The following is a 6,000-nucleotide window of genomic DNA, read 5'->3' as shown; positions in this document are numbered from 1 at the left end:
CCTTTTCTAGCAACTTCTTAATCAATATATCTGGAATGATGGTATTAAAAGCTGAGCTGTAATCAATGAAAAGCATCCTTACATAGCTCCCACTATGCTCCAGATGTTTCAGTGCAACGTGGAGAGCCATGGCAATAGCCTCCTCTGTGGATCTGTTATTCCGATAGGCAAACTGGTATGGATCAAGGTTTGATGGGAGGCAATCCTGTACACTGTTGACAGTTCATAGTATTATTAGTTAAAATAGTATTCATTAAATTATTTTCGTATGAGAAATGTTTGAGGGTCAGTGAACTATCTAAAACTTCATGAAGAGGTTGATGAGCTGAAGAGTTTTGGGATCCCTGCCATAGATTGTTTTCCATTTCAGGTAATGCCAAACAAGTCTGACACCGTTTCTTTTTTTCATTTGCCTTCTTCTCCAGCTCCGAGCATCCAGAGAGTGGGAGGTGCTCTAGTCTTCACTCTTACAGGCTGAGCTATAATTGAAGGAACGCTCCTCCTCCTCCACGTGACTCCTCCATGCGTTCCCCCAGTTTTAGCTCAGCCTCGCAGAAACAGGCAGCTCTAGCAGTTTTCTCCTTGGCCGATCCAGGTTTCTTTGCATTAAATCTCAGGTTTGATCTTTCCTTGTGTTTCCTCCTTGGTCCCTGCGCATTTGGGTTGTCTTAAATTGGTGAAAGGAGCGAATTTTTGCCCCTCAGGGGGGAGATACGGGGGTTTTAGAGCCTTTCGCTCCCCCCACTCCCCCACTCTGGTGCCTGCCGCTTTTTAAGCTGTGCTGCCTCAGCAGCTGCTTGTATTGTACGCTTTATAGCGTTTTGTTGTGCCTTCCCCCCACGAACGCAGTAGAGAGAGGGCGAGCTCTCTTCTCTTCAGGCCCCTCGTTCTGCCTGCATTTCGGCAGTTTTTATTGTTGTTGAGGGGCTTTCCTTCTTTGAGCCTCGCGCTGGTCCCGGTGGCCATTTTGGGCGTGCCTCATGGCCGGCCGCCATTTTGTTTAGCTGTAGAGTTTGCTGCGATGATTTGGGAGGCTTATGACAGGACCGGCAGGCCTGTTTGGAGGTTTCTTTTCTGAAGGGGTATTGTGGCTCTGTGCCCTGTTGCCCGTTGATTTCTCTGTTGGTTTGTTTCCGCAGCCTGCTCAGAGGCGAAGGAGAGGCACCTACTTCCCATGTTGCTTGGGAGGCTGCCTCAGGAGGCTTATTTTTACCTATTTTTACCTTTTTTTTTTTTAACCAAATTTTCTGCCTTTTTTTGTTAGAAAAATATAAAACAAGTGGTTATCTGGCCTCAGCGTTCATTCGGTCTATTGGCTCTTGGATATAAAAAACCTTTTTATGTACTCTCAAGTGAAATAAATAGTAATATATTTTTCCTTCTATTGGCATTTTCTGCAGTTTAGTTAGGCCCTTTTTGGCCTCACCTCTTATGTTAATAATAATAATAATAATAATAATAATAATAATAATAATAATAATAATAATAATAATAATAATAATAATAATAATAATAATAATAATAATAATAATAAATAAAATAAAAATATAAAAATAAAATAAAATAAAATAAAATAAAATAAAATAAAATAAAATAAATAAAATAAATTTAAATTGAACATATATATTACGATACAACCAAAAAATATTTTTACCAAAAGGGGGATGCGGCCCAACGATAGGATATCCGGCCCACATTATAGGCCGTACACCTAGGCGTGCCAACCACCTCTTTATTTAATATTGCTCTGTACCTGGTATTTTATCATGGCAGAAGTCAATCCCAGAGGTCCTTCCTTGAAGGCTAAGTCAGAGACGCACCATTTGCGCAAAAGGGCCAAGGACTCATCCAAGGCTTCTCAAAGAAAACCAAGGCTTGGGGAAGGAATTCTTTAAACGTTCAAAGGGCTCTCAATCTGTAACCCCAGTTCCTAATTTTCCCTCTGCTTCCACATAACCCACACCTCTGCCAGAACAACTTTCTCCTCTCAGGCGCAGTTCACTTGTTCGGGGCCTCCAGGTCTCCCGGGCACTGAGACTACATTCACGATCGCTGCTGGCTTGTGACCAGAGGAACCATCTGCGGTCCTTATTCCAGACAGCATTAGAGAATGGAGGCAGCTGGCCATCCGCCGAGGGATCGCGGAGGGTATCCAACAGATGACCAGACCAGGTCCTCAAGCGACGGTTCCTGATGCTGAATCAGTCTCTGGCAGATACCTCCCCAAACCGGAACTTCACCATGGTCAGGTATTTCCCCAAAGGGGATATTCCCTTTCCAGAAGGGGTGGAGGAAGTGGAAATGGGCCTCGTGCCCTTCAGGGAAATGGAAGGATCAGATAAGGGGTCCTTACACTATTCTGAACCTCTGACCAGCCCGCATTCATGGGCTTGTTTGAACCCCATTTGTTTCCAATCCTTGCTAATCAAGACGAACGATATTTCGGGCTTGATGTCCCAGTTACCCTCTAATGCCTCCCCAGCAGCCTCTGGAGTTCCAGAGGATCCTATTTTCAGCCGGTCGTGGAGACCGAGGTCATTCCTACTCCACTCATTTTCTCCGGCTTAGCAGCAAAACAGTTGGCCTCTTCAGCCCCCCCCACTTCGCTCCCTCCAGTCAGTCAGAGATCTTTTATTCTCGATGCGGATCTCTCTTCCTTGCCACACACCCCAGAGGTGGATGGCTCCATAGTAAGTCTAGCATCGTCCTCTACTCCAACTGGCGCTCTGGAAGCCCTAGGGCCAGAGGACAAGCGGGCCCAGACGACGTTATGTCGGGCGCATCAATCCGATGCTTGAGCCGTTTGATCAGCCACGGCTGTATCCTTCTCTCTCGATCCTCTATTAGATGGCTTCGTCAGTTGAAGCTGTATATCCCCCACTCTAACACCAGGGCGCACCAGGGCTTTTCCACGCTACGGCCGCAGCGGAATTTGCGGCCTACGCCGCCTTCCGCTCCGCTAAAATTTCCTCCTGGGCTATTTCCTGTCACATTACAGCCCGGCGGCCGCTTTGGCTTAAACACTGGCAGGCGGACATTAAGACTACAGCTGAATTGGCTTCTGGTCCCATCTTGGGAGGCAAAGTATTAGTCCGGTTCCGGAACCTTGTTCATGGAGAGTCTAAATAAAAGAAATCTCTCCCATTGACCTGTCTCAGACAGGAGTCCAGAGTGTCCCAACTCTTTCTAAGGGGACCCGGCCTTTTTCCCCTATTAGGCTCCCTTCTTCCCCAGATTTCAGAGAACCCCGCTCTTTCGGCCGGCCTTTCAGGACCGGAGCGACACGGGTGTCAGAAACAGGAGGGGAGTCAGCTACGGGAGACCATTCCGGGGCGCAGGAAGTAGATCGTCCCAGCGCCCTAGATAAGGCTTCCAGCCACCTACCCCATTGGGGTCACTTCACATAGTTTGCCGACCAATGGGGATCACCCGCTTCTGATATTTGAGTTAGGGACAATGTTAGATTTGGCCTCTCCCTTGAGTTTTCAGTCCCCCTCTCCGGAGCATTTCAGGGTTTCCCCTCTCCCCAGAGGCCGCACCAAGCGTGTTCTCATGGGAACCACTATTAACACCTCACCAAGATCGAAGCCATACAGCTCGTACCATCCTTGTTCCGAGGAATGGGGTTTCTATTCCCACTTTTTCCTACTTCCTAAACACTCCGGAGACTGGAGGCCCTCCCTAGATTGAAGAGGTTTAAGGTGGTCCATCATGGTTCAAGATGCTTACACTTCGGTCCCTTAGGCAGGGCACTAGGAGGGGAGACTAGCTCACCTTTCTTTGCCCTCTCAGAAGCGTACTTCCACATCCCCACTTATCCCTCATTCTTTAAATTTCTGAGACCTGGCTACACTGGTCAACCTTTTCAACACGTGGCCCTTCCCCTTGGTCTAGCCTCGACCTCGAGGATCCTTACCAGGGTTCTGGCGATCCCATCAGTTCACCTCAGAGACTCCCCCATTCACAGTCTCTATTATCTGGATGATATCCTCATGCTTTCTCTTAACAAATGCGACGCCGAAGGGGACGCTAGATCCATCCTCTCGATTCTTCAGGCCCATGATCTGCTTGTACAATGGGAGTAGAGTCATCTACCCCTCCCACTTGAATAGCTCACTTAGCAACCGTGATTGACTCAGTTGAAGGGACGGTTTCCCCATCCCCTGAAGGATTTCTCAGTATTCAGAAATTGGTCAGGAACATTAGGCGAACAAGAAGGACGCCATTACTGGTCTTCTCTAGATTACTGTGCAATTTGGTCTCATGCTTATTCGTTTTTTTCCTGGGCCCGGCTCCATTCCAGATCTATACAGTGGTTCCTGCTACCTTATCACCGCTCCGGAAGGAGCAATTCGAGAGCCGTGGCAAAGGTTCCCTCAAGGGTTTTCACATCGCTGCCTTGGCGGACCAGACCCGTGATCAACAGGGGCATCTCTTCAGGAGCCCCCAGGGGTTACCCTCACGACATGCGCCAGCCTACCCAGATGGGGGGCCCATATCCACTCAATCCCAGCTCACGGCACCGGGTCAGCATCCGAGCAAAGGTGCAGTATAAACTGGCGGAGGTTTCACACAGTATACCCGGCTCTACGCACTTTCCTTAAGTATGCGGGCGCCTTGTACTGGTCCTGGCAGACAACATTACGACCAAGGCACATATAAACCAACAAGGGGGGCAGACATGACATCCGTCTCACGAGGGAGGCCGAGCATCTCTGTTGCTGGGCGGGGACCAACCGGTTGCCCGTCAGAGCAGATCGCATTTCGGGGGTCTCAACATTCGGCCAGACGGGTTGAGCAGGGCCACCTTAGACTAGGCAGGATGGCGCCTCCCTTCCTCCCTGCTAAAATTAATAATGCAGAGGAGGCCTCAGCGATATTAGGCCACTCCCTAGGGACCTATTCGTGTCCCGGCTCAATGCCCAGGTACCGGGATTCTTCTCCAGGTACTCCCCAAGGGGCAGAGAATCACAACGCTTTACGTTGGTCCTGGCCCACCGAGCTCTCTTACGCAATTTCCCCACTACCGCTAATCCCCAAAGTGATCCTAAAGCTGATCCACGGGAGGGCGGAACTCCTCCTGGTTACCCTGCACCGGCCCAGGAGACCATGGTTTTTGCAGACCCTCGTAACCTTTCAGTGGGTCCTCCCTGGAGGATCCCATCGGGCAGGAGCCCGCTAGCCCAGGGACCTCTTCAGTACAAATCCTCAGTGGCTTCAGTTAGCCGTCTGGAGGTTGAGCGGGAAAGGCTAAAAGATGAGGGCCTCTCGGTCCAGGTCATCAATGCCATCCTGGCGGCAAGGCGGCCTTTGTCTACCCGCATTTATAACGCAACCTGGATCCTTTTTTTGCAGGTGGTGCCATAAGCCGTCCGTTGATCCGCTCTCTCCTTCAATTGCACAATCCTGGTCTTCCTACAAGACGGGTTAGACAGGGGCCTCTCCCCCTACACCCTGAGAAGACAGGTCGCAGCCCTGTCAACGGTGGTTGCTGACAGCTCTTCTGGCTCACTTTCCCACCACCCGCGCATAGGGGCTTTCCTTAGAGGGGCTTCCAATCTGCACCCCCCGGTGATTCACAGATACCCTACCTGGGATCTTAATAAGGTTCTCATGGCATTAACTAAACCTCCCTTCGAGCCTCTCAGGGAGGTGCCACTTCAGTTTCTCACATTCAAAGTGGTGTTCCTTGTGGCAATAACATCGGCAAGAAGGATATCTGAAATAGCAGCTCTATCCGTGCAAAGGACTTATGTGTTTTCCACACTGATCGGGTGGTTCTGAGACCAGACCCCGCTTTTATGCCTTAAATCAACTCGGCTTTTCACAGGGCACAGGAATTGGTTCTGCCTAATTTTTGTCCCAAGCCTTCTCGAGAAAGGGAAAGGCAGTGGCACACTCTCGATGTTCGAAGGACTCTTCGCATATACATCTATCGGACGCAGTCTATCAGGAAGTCCGAGTCTCTGTTCCTGTCCTTTCAGCCACAGACGCTGGGTT

This window comes from Notechis scutatus, chromosome 2 (assembly GCF_049901735.1).
Source record: "Notechis scutatus isolate UNSWTSFEM ecotype Mainland chromosome 2, rNotScu1.2, whole genome shotgun sequence".
In the NCBI taxonomy this organism is placed as follows: domain Eukaryota; kingdom Metazoa; phylum Chordata; class Lepidosauria; order Squamata; family Elapidae; genus Notechis; species Notechis scutatus.
Note: the sequence above shows the minus strand (reverse complement) of the source record.